The sequence below is a fragment of the Peromyscus leucopus genome, chromosome 3 (genome assembly GCF_004664715.2).
Source record: "Peromyscus leucopus breed LL Stock chromosome 3, UCI_PerLeu_2.1, whole genome shotgun sequence".
NCBI classification, from domain to species: domain Eukaryota; kingdom Metazoa; phylum Chordata; class Mammalia; order Rodentia; family Cricetidae; genus Peromyscus; species Peromyscus leucopus.
Genome location: NC_051065.1, coordinates 100044619 through 100063664, shown reverse-complemented (window position 1 = coordinate 100063664; position 19046 = coordinate 100044619). Strand labels below are relative to the sequence as shown.

Below are 19046 nucleotides of genomic sequence, written 5' to 3'. Positions count from 1 at the left end.
CTTCCGTCTAGCCTCAGCCTGGCCACAGTGCTGCCATGTGTAAGGGGCATCTTCCCATCAGACAGACCATTTATTTACTTACCTACTTAGAGACAGGCTCTCACGGAGCCCAGGCTGACCTCAAATTCACTAATTAGCTGAGGATGACCTTTAACTTTAACTTCTTACCCTCCATTCTTATCTCCCAAGTGCTGGGATGGCAGGTGTGCCCCCCGCCACACGGTTTATCCAGTGCTGGAGATCAAGCCCATGGCTTCACACAGGCTAGGCAAGCACCCTCTCAATGAGCCCCACCCCCAGGCCTGCCATGAGACCTTAACCAGGCCAGCATCTCTGGAAGACAGAGGCGGTTACGTCATCTTCACACCTTCGCTGCCCGCACACCGCGGTCGACTGCGGTCCACATCACATGTGTCTACACGAGTTTCCCGGGAAGCACAGCACCAACTACGAACCAGATGCAAGGAAGCTTCCTGTCCTCAGACGCAGGGAGAAAACAACTCTGGGTCTAGGGAACAGACCCCTTCCTTCATCAGACATCCGACACACACACCTGAGACCACACTTCTCACTGAGGGACGAGACCACTACAGGGCTGAGCTCTTGGGAAAGAGTGGGCCACCGGCAGGGTGGCTGAAGAAAGCCTTTTAAGGAGTGATGACCGACCGTAACTCCTATTCCTTGGGTTGTAAACCGCTCACCATCCACTCTCTGTGCCTGTGCAGTGGCAACAAGTAGCTTGTGTCACCTGCAACCTGTCACTGGAGTCTGCTTCTGCCTCTGCTTGCTCCCTGAGAACCAGGCTATAGGCACAGATGTCAGGGCACACATCCTCATCAGTCCTGGGGAGGAGCTACGGGGACACATTCATCGTTGCTTTTTCTTTCTTTTTTTTTTTTCTTTTCTTATTTCTCCTAGTGAATAAAGTTATCCCAGTATCTGAGACCATCCTTTTCCTGGGCTCTGTAATAATGGTCTACATATGGGTTTAAATGGACCCATGGAGTGAAATTTGCAATCTTGACTTAATGAGCCGGGTTTTGAAACTCTATGCTGGTGAGACACCACCTCATCTCCACTAGGGTGGTGTTAAAAAGTTGGGCACGCCGGGCGTTGGTGGCGCATGCCTTTAATCCCAGCACTCGGGGCAGGCAGGCGATCTCTGTGATTCGAGGCAGCCTGGCTACAAGAGAGTCAGAAAGGCAGAGCTACAGAGAGAAACCCTGTCAAAAAAAAGTTGGGCTGGATGCATTTGCAATATGAGAAGACCAGGATCCTATGGGGACAAGAGTTAGAAGGTTCTAGCTTAAAGGGGATATGTGTAGGTGCCGAGTTGACAGGGATGGACTGGCAATGGTTAATGTTGATTGTTGACTTGACAGAATCTAGAATCCCTCAAGAGACAAACCTCGGGCACATCTGTGAGGGAGTTTCTAGATTGGGTTAACTGAGGTGGGACGACCCACTTGAAATGTGAGTGATTCCATTCCATGGGTTCGTCTCGCTGCATGAAAAGGAAAAGGTGAGCTGAGCACCAGGGCACATCTCCCTCTTCCTAACTACGGATGCCCTGTGACCCACTGCATCAAGCTCCCACAACGTGACTTCTCACCATGGCGGACTGCATGCTCAAGCTGTGATCCAAACTAAACCCTTCCATCCCTGTCATTTTCGTCAGGCATTCTGTCATAGCAACAAAGAAAGTAACCGACAAAAATGGCTATTGTAAAGAAGGAGGGAGAGAGGGAAGGAGGAAGGAGGGGGTGTGGAGAAATTGGAACACTGTGGAGCATGCTGCTGGGCAGAATTGGGGGGTGCTATGGGAACATTAAACATAGACATACAATCCAATCTCAAACCCTACTTTTGACTCCAGACATCTGTACAGCATGTTCAAGCAGCAAATCCTCAAGCATCAGAGGCTGAGAGGGGCCCGGGTATAAGTCAGTTGATAGAGTGCTTGCCTAGCGTGCACAAAGCCCTGGGTTCCATCCCCAGCACCTCATAAACTAGGCACGGTTGTTCATGCTTATAATCCCAGCAAACAGGGTGTAGAGACAGGAGGATCAGGAGTTCAAGGTTATCCTCAGTTACATAATGAGTTTGAGACCAGCCTAGGATACACAAGACATTGTCTTTAAAAAGTTAAAGACAATGGGGTTGAGGACGAGCTGGAGAGATGGCTCAGTGGTTAAGAGCTCTGGTTGCTCTTCCAGAGGACTTGAGTTTGATTCCAAGCACCCACATGGAGGTTTACAATTGTCTGTTACTGTGGCTCCAGAGGATCCAATCCCACCTTCTGGCCTCAAGGGCCCACACACGCAAGTGATACACAAACATTGATGCAAGCAAATATATATATACTAAATTTTAAAATAATAAACAAAATAAGAGATAGGAGTAACCAAGTCAGGCAGGTAGATGGACAAACAAAATGAAATATGCATATAGGTGACATATTATTTAGTATCACAAAGAATTCCTGACACTTCTCTTGGGACTAGCCTTGGAACAGCTGGGGCTGTAGTTCTGTGGTAGAGTACTTGCCTAACATGCATGAGGCTACTAGGTTCAGTGCTCAGCACTGTCCAAAATAATAATAAAAAGAATTAGTGTTGAAGACACAAGACAAATGCCATTGGATCCCAGTATATAGAGTACCTGGTCAGAGTCACAAGCACAGGAAACAGAATGGAGGTTACCAGGAGCTGGGACAGAGGAAAGGTTCAGGCTTTCTGCTTGGAAGAGGGAAAAGCTCCATAGATGGATTGGTATCATAGTAGCACTGAACTGTGCATTTAAAAATGGTTCAAATGCAGTGGCATCATGGTGCATGCTTTTAGACCCAGTACTGGGAAGGCAGATGTCCATGAGTTTGAAGCCAGCCTTGTCTACCTAGGGAAAGTTCCAAGCCAGATAGGGCTACACAATGAGAACTTGTCTCAAAAATAAATAAATTAAATAAATAAAATTATCTTAAATGGTGGATTTTTTGTGTATGTATTTTAACACACATAGAAATAAACAGGGGGATGAGCAATGGATAGCTCAACAACAGAGTGCCTGGCAAGGGTGAGGACCGTGTGTGATCCCCAGAACCATGTAAAATGCCAAGTGTGGCAGCACAGCCTTGTAATCTCAGTGTTAGGACGTGGGGACCAGAAAGACCCTGGGACTCACTGGCCAGCCAGGCTACCTAACCGGTTAGCTCCAAACCAGTGAGAGATCCTGTCTCAAAGGAGGTGGACAGTGTCCCTCCTGAGAATGACACTCATGGTTGTCTTCCAGACTCCACACATGAATGTACACATGTGCGTGCTCATCCTCCCCACATATACACTCAAATTAATTAATTATAAGTAACTTGTAAACTTATACAAATAAATAATTATTAAACTCTCTGGCAATAAAATACATATATTTGCACCCTCCTAGGGCAGGCATGTTCTCAGTCACCTTACAATTTCTGTTGCTAGAAAGGCAATAAACATGGTGTGTGTGTGTGTGTGTGTGTGTGTGTGTGTGTGTGTGTGTGTGTGTTTGATTTGTGTGTATGTCTGTATGTGTCTTTGTTGGGGGTGTTTGTATGTATGTGCATATTGGTGTGTGTGGTGTGTATGTGTTGGTGTGTGTATATGTGTGTGTGTGTGTGTGTGTGTGTGTGTGTGTGTGCGTGCATGTATGTTGCATTCAGAAGACAGCCGTATTGTTGGTCCTCACCTCTACTTCATCTGAGGCAGGGTCTCTTTTTGCTGTTTTTCCATTCCATACTCCAGGCCAACTGCCCTTCATGCTCCTGGGAATTCTCCTGCCTGTCTCTTCCTCTCATTTCCCTGTAGGAGCACTGGGATCACAGATGCTCAACATAAGCATCCAGCTTTTACACTGATTCTGAGGATTTGAACTCAGGTCCTCACACTTAAACAGCTTTTACTACTGGGCCATCTTCTTACATTTCTTTATTTGTTTTGGTTTTTTGAGACAGTCTCACTATGTAGACCAGGCTGGCCTTGAACTCACAGAGATCTGCCTGCCCAAGTGCTTCTCTGTCTCCTGGTGCCTACAGGAAGTTTTGCACTGTAGTTTCCTAAGCAGGGGCTCTTGGAAGATGCACCCTAAGGACTATCATGGGAGTAGCACTTGGCCCACTATGGTGACCCAAGTGTCCTCAGAATCCAGAAGTCCCTGTGACATAAGAGATCAGAGTCTGTCTTTTATTGGAATCCTGGGCAGCGGAGCAGCGTGACTTGACCAAGTAGGTGGTCAAGCCAACAGCCCCAGGACCCTCCAGATGTGGGCAGTGTCTGCAGCTGAGATGTCTGGCTTTGGCAACTGGAAGGCCAGGCCCGACAGACAGCAGTCTAGTGAACCAAACAGTACAGCTGAAGCTGGTCTCAGGAGCCCTGGCCAGAGGCCCAGAGTAAAGGTGGACCACCTGAGCCTGGCTTGCCGGCAAAGCCCTCCCAGACAGACAGGGAGAATTCCCGGAAGTGGGCTGGGGAACAATGGCAGGAAATGCAGAAGGAAGTGCCGGCCCCACCTCTGCCAGCCCTAACCCTTCCGGCTGCCCCCCAGAGCTGGCTAGGAATGACTGTTATTTCCTCCCTGATGCCTCTTTTGGGGGCATCACATGTACCCTTGATGCCTCCATAGGCTCTAGGGCCAGTCCCCGCCAGGTACCAGGTGGTCCAGGAAGAAGGGCTGGAGGCTGTCTGTCCAAAGACACGGGGCAGGCCGTGGGGACAAGTTCGAAAGAGTCAGGGAGGCAGAGGCTCCCGTAAGGGTGAGTGATGTGGACGCATAGCTCAGGCAGGAGGGGCAGGTTGCGGAAACTTATTGGGGTGGGTTAAAGGGATCTGAGGCGCCATCACAGGCCATCCATTGAGTTCTACAAAGGAAAGAGGACACTGAAGGCCCTCCCCACATTCCCTTCCCTGTGACTTTACTCAAAGGGCTTCAGTCTTGGGACACAAACTGTCTGTGCCATCTGAAGATCATCACTAAAGTACGGGCTCTAGGCCTAGGTGTCCACTGAACAAGGCTCAGTTGGCACCAACCAATGGTCTGGCCGGTGGGCGGTGGCCTCAACCAGAGTCCAGTGAGGCCGGGAGGAACCTAGAACCCTGCACAGGGCCGGGGCTGTGGGAGCCAGCTGGGTGTGTGCAGGGCCTGGCAGGTCAGAAGCAGCCCTGTGGGCCTGCCCCCACCTAAACACCACAGGCCCTCCCTGCTTCCTCCTCTGCTCATTTCTCTCAGCTCTGTTGTTTCAGAACCACTGGAATGTGGGAGCAGAAGCGTGGGGGCTAAAAAACCCTGCCATCCCAAGGACAGAGAAGGCAGGAAGGGGCATAGTGGAGGGAGAGCAGCCGAAGGTTGACAGGAAATGCATTTTCCCCTCAAAGAGAAAGAGCCGATTCCCTGATCTATCCATGAATGTCGATGCCCTGTCAGAGAGGGGCCAAGTGGGAGCCTTCAAAACGGGGGCTTGAGCAGTCTGTGTGAAGGCGGGACCCGAGGGTGGGGGGAAGCCTAAGTTTATGCTAATGAAATATGAAAAAAATGGAAACAATTTTGTGTAAAAGCGTTGAGTCTTACTACATCATTGTTTGTAAGAACAAAGCACAAAAGCAACTCAGCCACCAAGCACTCAGGACTGTAGATACAGCACATCTGTGCCACCAAATTCTGCCATAAAATGAGACATTTCCACAGCAAAATCTCAAGATTCATGGTCAAGGGCAAAAACCAAAGCCCATAAAAGAGTTAGAACATGCTGCCTACTGTATAAGAAAAGAGGAAATTCAGACTCTATCTTGAGCAATAAGAGCTGTGAAATCATCTACACCAAACTAAGACCAGTGATGTGGAAGCCCACAGAGGTTTCCTAGTGAGAATTTACTCAGGGTCAGAGAAGCTGAGCTTGCTTTATAAGGAGATGATTTGGTCACAGGCATGTTTACCAGGTGTTTGGAAGGGTCTACACTTGGCTGTGCGGTGTGCTTTGATCTTGCAAGGGGGAGGTCTTTTGCCTCTCCCATTGGCATATTATAAAAAGCCTTTTGAATAAACGAAGGGGCTGTTGGGTATTGACCCAGGCCCTTCTGAAGCTATCCTGTGTTTCTGTCTTTCTTCTCATCATCTTGGTCTCTCTTTCTATCTGATATTTTCTCATTCCTCTCTCCTCCACCTAAGAACCCTTCAAAAGGTGAGAGCGGGTTCCCATAGACTCCCACACAGTGGGAATGAAAATCAGGACAGCCTCTATGGAGAACTGTATGGAGGATCCTCAAGAAACTAAAACTGGATCTGCCATGAGACCCAGTTATCACATTTCTAGGTATATACCCCAAAGAAATACCAGTGTGTGGAAGACACACTTGCACATACTTGTTTATAACAGCTAAGCATAGGATCCACCTAGGTGCCCAACCATAGGCAAATAGATAATTAAATATGATACACACATATACACATACATTCTGGACTATCAGGCTATATTAATGAAATATTACTTAACCATGAAAATGAATATCCTATGATGTCAGCAAAACAGATGCACCTAGGGAGTGTTACATTACATGAAACAGATGCAGACAAACTTTGCATATCTCATTCATGTGTGGGTGCTCAAAGAGTTGATTGTGGGGGGCTGGGGAGATGACTCATGAGTTAAGAACATTTGCTGCTTTTGCAGAGGATCTGGGTTCAGTTCCCAGTAACCGCGTGGTGGTTAACAACTGTCCCATAACTCCAATTCCAGGGGCTCTGGTACCCTCTTCTAGTCCCTATAGGCTTTGTACTCATGTAGTACACAGACACACATGCAAGCAAAATACTCATATGTGAAAAATCATTTTTTTAAGTTGATTATGGGGCTGAGGATAGACTCAGAAGGTAAAGTGCCTGACATGCCGGAAGCCCTAGGTTTGGTCTCCAGCACCATATAAACCAGATATGGTGGTACCGATCTGTAATCCCATCACTTGGGAGGTAGAGGCAGGGGGGTTAGGGGTTCAAGGTCATCCTTGGCTACATAGTGATTTTGAACCCAGTCTGGGCTACAAAAAAAAAAAATGGATTGGAATATGTAAGAGTATGGTGTAACTGGTGGTGTGACGGGGGAGGAGGGGACAGCGGCAGGCTGGAGAGCAGGTACTTAAACACAAATGGTTGTAACAAGTTCTGGTGTCCATAGCACAGTAAGGGCTCTAGAGTAACTGGAAGAGAGGGGCTTAGAGGCCCCAAATACAAAGGCGTGATAAGGAAGTAGCACTGTTCAATGACCCAGTACAGTCAGAGTGTACTGTATGCCCAGATCAAAATATCATGCTGGACCCCACAAACATATGCAATTATAATGTGTCGATTATGGAAGGAGTACAGCTCATTAATTTGGTTGAATTCAACTCAAAACAAAAGAACTACAAAACATCAAGTTACAAGTCGTATGCATCATGCTTTTGTGTTTTGGTGATTTTTGCTTTGCTTTGTTTATCTGAGATAAGGTCTTATTATGTAGCTTGAACAGTCCTTGAATCATGATCCCCCTGCTTCAGCCTCCTCGGTGCTGGTATGGCAGACACAGACCATGCATGTCCAGTACTTTCCTGTGTTCCTGATGCCCTAACTTCCTGAGACTTGTTGACCTGGAGACACTGACCCTCCCAGAGTAGCCAGTCCCTACGGACAGCAATGGAAGCTCCCCCAGCAGGCAGGGCGTGCCCTGGAGTACAGCTAGCTGGGTAAAGTCTCCGTTTCCCACACACACTTGCCCTTTTTCTGGCCTCTGCACATGTTCATTCTGCAAATGGCTTTGAGGCCCCTGTTAGGTCTCACCTCTGAAGGGAGAAGAAAAAAGGGTGAATATCAACTCTTCACACAGGATGGGCGGGAAGAGGGCTCATTGATACAGTGGTTGCTGCCCAAGCATGGGGACCTGGGTTTGATCCTCAGCATCCACACAAGCAACCAAGCATGACGGTGTTCCCCAGTGCTGGAGAGGTAGAGCGTGATGACCAGCCAGTGTAGCCAATATGAGGAGACCCAGACCAGTAAAAGACCCTGTCTCAAAAAGCAAGGTGAAAAAATGCCTGAGGAATAATACCCCAAATTAACCTCAGGCTTAACATACACTCATAACACAGGGAGACTGGGCCCAGTTATGGGAGGGAGACTTCAACAGAACAGCCCAGCTAAGGAATGGCTTCTTCCTTCCTCCAGAATGTACTCCATGGTGGAGATGAGACAAGGAACCAAAAGACCAGAGCCAAGGTGAGCTCCAGGAAAAGGCTGGATAGACAAAGCCCAGCGTGCTCACAGGATCAGTATGTGGTGCTCAGAATTGACCCCACACACACACTGCGACTTCAAGAGTCTGGGTAGGAAAGCTCTCTCAGGCCAGATGGACACAGAATGGAAGGAGCGCTGGAGATCAGTCTGCAGAATCCTGGGGAGGCAGATGGGGAAGGACCACCACAGGTGCTGATGAGGGAGACGGGTCCAAGGTCCCGGAACATGGCTTTAACTCCAAGAACAGTGCACAGCAATATGCAGTGGGAAATCAGCACCAGGCTAGGCCATGGAGACCCACGTACCCAGAAGGACACCCCGTGTGCCCAGACCCCAAGACAAACATACCACCTCAGCAGCATGTGGTGATCTAATCCTGAGAAAACATCAATGATTTCCAAAGAAGGGAAAATAAAGAGCAGGTCTAATTACACACACACACACACACACACACACACACACACACATACCAAGGCTCATAACCATCAGTAATGCTAGTCACAGGGGCTCTGATGCCCTCTTCTGACTTCTGTGGGCACCAGGCTCACATATGGTGCAGAAACACACATGCAGACAAACACCCACACACATAAAACATATACATTTTTAATTAAAATGTTTTTAATAAAAATAAATTGTCATAAACTATAAAGACAGTAGGACTAAAGAAGGCTAAGGTAGCAGATCTTGGTGGGCCACACCCAGAATCCCAGCACTTGGGTGGGGGAGACGGGAGGATTGGAACCTCAAGGTCATCCTCAGCCACATCTTGGGCTAAATGAGACTCTTTTTTTAAAAAAATCAAACAAAACTAAAACAAACAAACAAAAAACTAGAAAGCTGTTTGACTCAAAATTCAATGTGGGACTCTAGACTAGATCTGGTTCTAGGAGAGGGGTAGGTACTGATTTGAGAAGCATTTCTTTCTCCTTTCTTTCTTTTCTTTCTTTCTTTTTTTCTGAGACAGGGTTTCTCTGTGTAGTCCTGACTGTCTTGAAACTCACTCTGTAGACCAGGCTGGCCTCAAACTCACAGAGATCCGCTTGCCTCTGCCTCCTGAGTGCTGGGATTAAAAGTGCGAGGCACCACAGCCCAGCTGAGAAGCATTTCTTAATCAGCTAAATAGGACGATATAAACCATAGATTCTATCGAGTCCATCCATGTAATATCTACAGATATTAATATGGTGTCACAGCTATGAACAGAAATAGCCCTAGTCTTAAGAAGTCTGCCCTTGGGTATTAAGGGCCAGATGACTGTGATAAATATGACCTACCTTCCAATGAGAGGAAGAACTAGAAGGGAGGAAGGGGGATGAAGAGAAAATTAGAATCAACGGAAGGCGTGCACAGCAGCATGCTTCTGAGTAAAGGGCATGTGGGTCATCTCTGTACTAATTCCTGTTGTTTTCTTATAATCGTAAAACTGTATCTTTAATATTCAAGAAGGGTCACTATGGGTCAGTTTCTCATCTTTGAAACTAAGAAGATGACGTGTCACCTCATACTATATATATATCACAATTCAATTTCCAGTGACTGGTTGCATCCTCTCAACGTGAGTCAGAGCCCCTGTCCATCCTGGGGTGCACTCACACAAACACACACACTCACTCCAGGGAAGAAACACTCTGAGCCTCCTGGGCACTCAGCTATGCATGCCTGGCAGAGAAGGACAGGAAGTGAGAGATGGCAGGATCTTCCCCAGCCCCTGAACCCTGCTGGCCTCAGACAGCCTTCCTTCCAGGACCCGACTCCCTAGGGTAGTCCTGGGGTAACTCTAAATAGCTTTGCATTTCAGTCCAGAGAAAGACAAAAGAAAGATTATCCTGCAATCCAGGGATGTCCTGGACAGAATCCAGGGCAAAATATAGTTTTTAAAATCCTTGAAAATAAGGATGTGCCCAGCACTTTTGAGCCTGCAGGGAACAATGGGTTGGTGAACCATTAGTATTTGAACCCCAAACGGCTTTCTAAAGAGTCCAGAAAACAGCGTGCAAAATAGAGGCCGGTCTTACTGTACCTGCTGCTCCCAACTCTACAACAGATCCTGCAGCTCTGCCTTCCAAACCCCCTCAAGAGTGCCCATCTGAGAGAGAATGCTCTGGGACAAGTCACTGAGAGCAGAGAGGAAAAGTCCTCCATGCTCAGAGTGGACCAGCGGTTTGGATTGCTAATGAGACCCCATATGTACAGAGTTAGGATAAAGTCAGAAGAGAGGGTCAAAGAAACCAAAGCCTCATGCAGACAGTCACTCCATGGTCTCACCACTTCTGGGGGAGAGGATGACAGGGTTCAAGACCAGCCTGGGCTACGTAGAAAGATGTTGTCTAAATAAATAAATAAAATATCCAAGTGTGGTGACCTGTAATCCCAGCACTCAGCTGAGGCAAGAGAATCATGAATTTGAGACCAGCCTGGGCTACATAGCTACACTCTGACTCGCAAACAAACAAACAAACAAATAGTTTAAATTCACAGAAGAATAAACACGAAGGGGCACTAACCTTATGAAAGATGCTTAAACTGTAGGTCAAGGAAACACAAGCTACACAGTATCTCCTCTTGACAGTCGCACTAAAAGTAAAAAGATCGGCTTGCACCTTTTCTACACTGTTGGTGGACACATTTGGGTTTTTTTGAAAAGCAAGTTGGAAGCATCTCCATGCTTCTTTTGTGCAAATGTATGTTTGTGTGTGCATATCTGTGTGTTGGGTGGAGGGCGCATGAATGTGCAGGTAAAGGTGCCCCTATATGACCATGCATTGGTGCACTTATATGACCATGCACTGGTTACGCCTATATGACCATGCATTGGTGTGCCTATATGATAATGCATTGGCGCACCTATATAATAATGTATTTGGAGGAAAATTTCAGGTGTCAATCTCAGGAGCTTTTACCTTGCTTTTTGGGACAGAATCTCTCACTGACCTGAAATTTGCCTGAGTAGGCTAGGCTTGGTGGCCACCAGGACCCAGAGATCCATCTACCTGTGTCCACCTTCCCAAGGCTAGGATTACAAGTGTATGCTACCACATCTGACTTTTTATCTGGGTTCGAGATGTCAGGCTCAGGTCCTCATGCTGGCATAGAAAACAGTTCCCCAGATCCTCCAAACATTTTATATGCTTATTCTATTTAACCCAATAACCTCACTTCTAGGGACCAATGCTTAAAATTTGAAAAAAAAAAAAAAAAAAAAAAAAAAAAAAAAAAAAAAAAAACCACCTGAAATGTAAAAACATTGGAATGAAATTGTTCACTGGATAATCACTTGAAACAAGAAATTGGGAGGAAACCAAACTCCAGCCAGTAAGGGCACGGTGAGACAAATATGGAGTGGACAGCAGCATATATTCCAATAAAGGGCATGTGGGTGGTCTCTATCACCGACGTGGCTAGGTAAGACAAATAGGGGCATATCCAAGTCAGAATAACATGTGGTGACTGAAAAAGGAATGTAACGTACTGTCAAGTGACACACTGTCATGGAAAGTGACAAAAAGCAAAGTACAGGCCAATGCACACAGTAGGATGTCAGTTTTATAAGCAGGTATACTGTGTGTCTGTGTCTGTGTGTATATGTGTGTGTGTGTGTCTGTGTGTATGTGTCTTTGTGTGTGTGTGTCTTTGTGTGTGTGTCTGTGTGTCTATGTGTGTGTATCTGTGTGTGTGTGTGTGTGTGTGTGTGTGTGTGTGTGTGTGTGTAAATGAAGCTTCACAGGCTCAGGGAGAGTGGAATGAGATCTAAACCAAGTTGCTAACAATTGATGCCACAGGAAGAAATGATGAAAAAAGAACTGGCACTTTCCCTTACGCCTCCTTAATAATGGAGCTTTTACACACAAACACACCTGTGCATGCACACATATGCATACACACAAACACACATGCATGCATGCACACATAGGCATACACACAAACACACATGCATGCATGCACACATAGGCATACACACAAACACACGCACACACACATATACGCATACACACAAACACACATGCACGCACACACATATGCATACACACAAACACACATGCACACACATATACACATACACACTTTTGTGTGGGGGGTTAAAATTTATCATATGTGTGTATATTCTTATGTGTGTAAGTACACAGACACCTCAGGGCACCTTGTTTTTTAAGACAGGAATTCTCAGTAGGACCTGGGACTCCCTAATTAAGTTAGCAGGCCGGCCATAGAGCCCACTGTCTCTTGTCCCCCAGTGCTGGGATTACAGGCATACACCAACACCGGCCTTTACAGGAGTTCTGGGACTGAGCTCGGGTGTTCGTGTTATGCAGCACACACTGTTACCTCCCCAGCCCATTTCTTTTCTTTGAATGAAAGAACATGTTCCCATTTGTTTAAAAAAAACATGTCAAGGCATGCAGAGAGTGCTCACAGGCTGTGGGATTGATGTACATATGTCTGTGTGGATCCTGTTACAACCAGTGGCCCCCACTCTCAACCTCTTCAGTGTTTCCATCCACGGCAGAATTTTGGTGGACACACTGTCATTCAAACTTCAGCCCAACCTTACACTTCAGTGTCCCAGACGGTACAAGACTGGAAATCATTGCTAACAATGGCATTATTAACCCCTCCCCCATTATTTTTTATTCTGTGTGTATGTAGATGTGAGTGCAGGTATCCACAGAAGCCAGAAGAGGGCACCAGATCCCCTGAAACAGGAGTTATAGGTAGTTGTGAGCCAAATGATGTAGGTGTTAGGAACTCAATTCAAGTCTTCTGCTCTTAACCACTGAGTAAGCCCCCTCCCCCGATCCCCTCCCCCACCATCCCTCATTCTCATGCCATTATGCAGGTCCTGGACAGACTGGAAGACCTGGACCACTTGCTCCTCCCGGGATGGGACCTTTCAATTCCATCAACATCCTCCAGGTTTGGTGGCAGACACCAGCTGACCCCTTCCTCAGGCACTCTGCCTTCTCCTTCACATTCCCATCTCAGAGGACTGTATTCGGATCCCCACGTGGAACCAAGCTCCATGCCGTAGTCTGCACCATTTCCCCAGACAGCCCCTCCTCGATGACTGTGGAACCGGGATACACATATAACCACATCCCCTTTCTATCTGAGCACATGCAGGACTGTGAAGCAACACCTTCCAAGTTCCCACAGAAGAACAGAGCATGATGGCACCTCTGCCATCTATGAACTAGGATCAGGCAGTCCCTGTTAAAACCACAGCCGCAAAGAGCAACCTTCAACAGAAGTTGGCTGCATCACTCCAGAATTAAACAACTGGACACCAGAAGAGCAGAACAAGAGAACAGGGCTGCTCAGCACTAACACGGGTGGAATACCCATTCTGCAGCAGCGGGTCCCTTACACTTCCCTCAATACATCATGAGAAGTGACAGAACTGGGAAGCATGGTGACCTGCACAAGGCCATGTGGCTAGTTCCTAGTTCTTCTCAAAGTCTTAATATCCACATGGGACCAGGTCATCCAGCCTGGTGTGGCGTGGAGGAGGAGCAGCTGGAGGAGGGATAGGTGAAGGAGCATCAGTGTTTAGGGAGGACTTAAGCTGTCTCCTGGGCCCAGCCAGTTACAGGCACCATAACTGGTGCTCAAACCTCAGAAAGGGTGAAGGCAGGCAGGTGTCTGTGTGTGTACCTAGGAGGTCCTCCAGAGCCGCCAGTCATAAAGGATGTGCCACTGTGAATATCTGGAGGAAAGGCCACCAAAGGCCATCACACACATTCTGGCTCTTGGGGTAAACCAGGGTCTCTGTCTACACAGCTTCACTAAAAAGCAAGAAGGAGACAGTTACGGGCGGGGGGAGAAAATTAACAGATAAAATAAGGGTTCCCCTTAGGGCTGTATTCAAAATAAACAATGAATAATCTTTCAATGTATGTCTGTCCTTGCACTATTTGGAGTGTCTCTTTCAACTGGATGGCCTGTGTGTGTATTGACTGGTTCCGGCCGCTCTACCTACAGCTGGGACTAGCCACTGAGGTCAGGGTGACCTTGTGCTCTTACCCTCGGGAGATTCTTCTTTCTCTCCTGTGTTTATATTTGCCAAACATTTAAGTAAAAAATACAACTGTGTTGATTTCTCTTGGGAAAGACTTCCCAGGACAAATCAGACCTGTTAATGTGTGGGTCCACACTGTGTTCCTGTAATTACACCACTTTCTTTTCTATTTTAACAACTCTTTAAAATTTGTTAATATATTTTAATTTGGAATTTTACCAAGTTTCTGTCTAAAATTTGTTAATATTTATTAGGGGATGGGAAAGAGTATGTGTAGGGCAGCGGTTCTCAACCTTCCTGACACTGCACCCTCATAATACAGTTCCTCATGTTGTGGTGATCCTCAACCATAACGTTATTTTTGTTGCTACTTCATAACCGTAATTTGCTACTGTTTTGAATTGTGATGTAACTATCTGATGTGTGACCCCTGAGAAACACTGGTATAGGGATAAGAAGACAACTTATAGGAGTGGGTTTTCTCTTTTCGCAACGTGGGTTCCAGGAATGGAACTCATATCATCAAAGTTGGTGGCGATCGCCTTTACCAGCTGAGCCAGCTCATGCACCAGGGATGGATCCTGATCCCACTGCCAGGGGCCCCTCAAACAGACCGAGCTACACAACTGACTTCCATATGCAGAGGGCCTAGTCCAGTCCCATGCAGGCTCCAGAGGGCCTAGTCCAGTCCCATGCAGGTTCCAGAGGGTCTAGTCCGGTCCCATGCACGTTCCACTGCTGTTGGTCTATAGTTCATGAGTTCATATGAGCTTGGTTCAGTTGTCTCTGTAGATTTCCAATTTAGCTTCTTTATCATTTTATAGAGACTATTGCACCAATAATTACACACCTAAACAGCACAAGAGTAACCACTTATGTTTATTTTTAGCTAATCAGAAGCCAAAGCAGGGACTGGAGATGTAGGCTCAATTAATGGAGTACTTGCCTAGCAGATGTGAAGCCCTGGGTTCAATCCCAACATAAACAGAGAAGTAACACAGGCTTGTAACCAGTACTTGGGAAGGAGATTAAAAGTTAAACCTAAGCATAAATAATAAATAGCAAGAGAAATTACTTTCTGGGATGTTCTCAGTGCTCTGGTGCAGTGAGCTGTCCACCCTGGGTGCCCACCGGCCTCTTCAGCGCAACTTCCTGGAGTGAAGGTACAGCAACCACTATGGTTTCTTTCTTCTTCCTTCCTTCTTCCTTCCTTCCTTCCTTCCTTCCTTCCTTCTTTCTTTCTTTTTAACTTTTTTTGTAATTAAAAACATATTTTCCTGTAATATATTTGATCGTGTTTTTCTCTTCCTCAGTTCCCCTCAGATTCTTCCCACCTTACTCGCACACAACTTTGTGTTCTTTTTCTATCTCTCCCTTTAAAAACAAAGAAAGATCAAACAAAACAATAACAATAAAATAAAAAAATCCATACACAAATAAACCACTAAAACATAAAAATGAAATCAAAATAAATAAGCAAAAGACTGAAAAGACAAAAAAAATCCAAACAAAGCAAAATGAAACAAAAATCCTATACAGTTCATTTTGTGATGCCCAGTTGCTCCTGGGTATGCAGCCTCTCCTGAGGTGTGGTTAATATACCCCACGAGACCCCACTGGAAATAATGGATTTCTCCTTTGCCAGTGGGTCATCTGCAGATGGCCTGTTGGTTGAGAGTGGGAGCTCTCAATTCCTTTCTTAATCCTCACAGTGCAGGGAGAGACAGGGCTCAGACACTTAAGAAACAGCCAGCGTTGGAACATTCTAAAAACCTAGAGCTGCCTGTCTGACACCAACCACAAGGAACTGCTAACATTTAAAACACTTAGCTGAAGTGAAGAACCAGAGTGTGGTGCTGCACACCTGTATTCTCAACATCTGGGAAACAGAGGCAGCAAGATCAAGAGTTCCAAGCCTCCCTGGGCTATGCAGCAAGACAGGGGGAGAGGAGAGAGGAGGAACAAAAACAAGACTTGTGGCAGAGGTGGAGAGAGACAGACTGTAGATTTCTAGAATTTTGGAAATTGTTTACAATGCACTTCCTGTTTACTTAGTAATATATCCTTCTGGGGTCTTTGATGGAGCTGAAGACTAGATAATCATAATTATAGTTTTCCTTAGTTATGATAAAAAGTAAATTATATATGAAACTTTAGACTCACAAAAATAGGGTAGATCTGTACGAGATCTTTCTTTTTTTTTTTTTTTTTTTTTTTTTTATTTTTTTATTAGAGTACTTTCTTTAATTTTGCTAAATACAAGTAGACTAGATATTATAACTATAATTCTTGCTTGATAACTTTTGCTATATATAATTTTACTATATTAAAATGAAAACCTTCCTTTTCGATTATACAGAAAAGGGGAAGTGCTGTGGGATGGTCTTCTGTACACTGTGAATATGTGTTGCTACCACTGGTTAATAAAAAAGCTGCTATAGCCTATGGAAAGGCAGGATAGAGCCATGTGGGAAATCCAAGCAGAGAGACAAAGAAGGCAGAGTCAGAAGAGACGCTGAGCTCTGCTGAGGGGGCAAAATGTAATGGAACACAAGTAACGCCACGAAGTCACATGGCAAAACACAGATTCATAGAAACGGGTAGAATTAAGCTGTAAGAGCTAGTTAATGATAAGTCTGAGCCACAGGCCAAACAGTTTGTAATTAATATAAGCCTCTGTATGTTTACTTGGGACCGAGCAGCTGTGGGACACAGGAAAACTTCCATGTACAACAGGCTATGCAGGATGAAGGAGGCCTTAGGAGGGTTCTAGATGCAGATAGAAGGAAACAGGGGCTCTAGATCTGGTAGAGGGAACAAAGATCAGAGTGGGGAGAGAGAAAAAGATTGGGAGAGGGAAGTCCCACTTAGGGATAAGAGCTACCTGCTTGGAAGAAGGCCCAGAGAGGACAGTGGTGAATTCACAGAAGATAGCCAGGAATCCAAGGGTGTGGCTGCAACAAGATCCCTTGGGACTTCACTGACAGCAGAGGACTGAGAACAGCAGATGACAACAGTCACCATTCTCTCTGGACCAAACAGTGTGGCTTGGTGGCACTGAGGAGGTGTATTATGGAAACATTCGTTGTACTTGTCTTAGTTACTTTTCTATTGCTGAAAAGACACCATGACCAAAGAGACCTATAAAAGGATGTGTTTAATTCGGAGCTTACAGTTACAGAGAGTTAGAGTCCAGGACCATCATGGTGGGAAGTATAGTAGCAGGCAGGCAGGCATGGTGCTGGAGCAGTAGCTGAGAGCTCACATCTCAATCCACAGGCAGGAGGCTGAGAGAGAGCTAACTGTGGATGGTGTGAGCTTGGGGACCTCAAATCCCATCTCAAGTAACACACCTCCTCCAACAAGGCCACAAACCCTAATCCTTCCCAAACAGTTCCACCAACTGGGACCAATTATTTAAATATATGAGGGGGGGGGCATTCTCATTCAAACAGTACTGAAACACTAAATTTCCTTGTCCCTCAAAATTTTCATGTCACATGGATGCCCTTGGGACTGCTTAGTATGTTTCCTATCTTAGTCTTAGAACTTTTAATGTTTCTAGGTTTGATTCCTTTCCATTTTTCTTTCCTTCTTGTGTGTGTGTGTGTGTGTGTGTGTGTGTGTGTTTTACGCATGTATGTGCACATGTGTATATGGGTGCACTGGTTGGGATGTATCCATGAAGGCCAGATGTTGATTTGGGGTGCTTTCTTCACTCACTCTCTACCTTATTTTTTTTTTGAGACGGGGTCTCTCACTGAACCTGGAGCCCCCTGTTTCTGCTAGATTGGCTGGCCAGTGAGTAGCAGAGAGCCAGCCTCCTGTTCTTGTGCCCCCGGGAACTGGCATTACAATTGCATGCTCTCATACTCAGATTTTATGTGGGTGCTGGGGAGCTAAACTCAGGTCCTCACGCTTGCACAGGAAGCGCCAGCTGAGCTGTCTCCACAGCCTATACAAGCTTTTGAGCATAGTTTTCAGTCTGATCATGAAGGCATCACAGAGTTGCTGTGCAGGAACGCTGCCTCCTCCTGCCGCTTTGGATAGGGTTACCTCAGGCACAGTCAAGCTAGCTGGAGACCACAGACCATTCGCTCTGATCATTCCCTCACAGAACAGGGTGTTTAGGTAGTTCTGTCCTGCAGGTGTTTACGAACATGGGCTTAAATTTAAACTTAGTCTATTACAATTTCATTTCTAATTGCTAGATAAATGCTTGGAAAAACAACCACAGCCACGTGCTTGTAAGACAGAAAGTCCTGGAAGTGATGACACCTAGTGAACTGGCTATTCTGGACATGGAGGTTTGAGGAACTGCTTCCCAGCATGCTGGCCTGCAGTAACCTGCTCACATGGAAACTGGTGAGCCAGAGGGCACCAACAGGGACCAGTGGGAGGATGTACTCACCCTCCCTCTGCAAAACATATGACCCACAGAGCCAGTCAGCCTCTGTGTAACCCTGAGCTGTCCCCTGGATGTCCAGCCTGGCCCGTGAACCCACCAACACTACATCCACAGTCTCTGCTCTCCTGCTGCCCCTGGGGTCTCAGACTCCTCCCACGGCTCCTAGGAGAGTACTGAATACGATCATGAAAATGAAACCTGTGTTTCCTCATGGCCTGCAGTATCCAGGCTGTCCACCTTTGCCTCACTAAACTCTCAACTCCTACGTCACCAGAGGAACTGAACTCTGCAGAGTGCCCAGAGGCCAGCTGCCAGGAGCCTTGGGAGCCTCTG

At 46.3% G+C, this 19046-nt stretch overlaps 1 protein-coding gene across 14 annotated transcripts in view; it reads right to left on the bottom strand.

Moving 5' to 3' along the window:
• The window catches only part of Dysf (dysferlin), a 242916-nt gene that overhangs the window by 191589 nt on the left and 32281 nt on the right, over positions 1-19046 (bottom strand). The gene's annotated exons all lie outside the window — the stretch shown is intronic.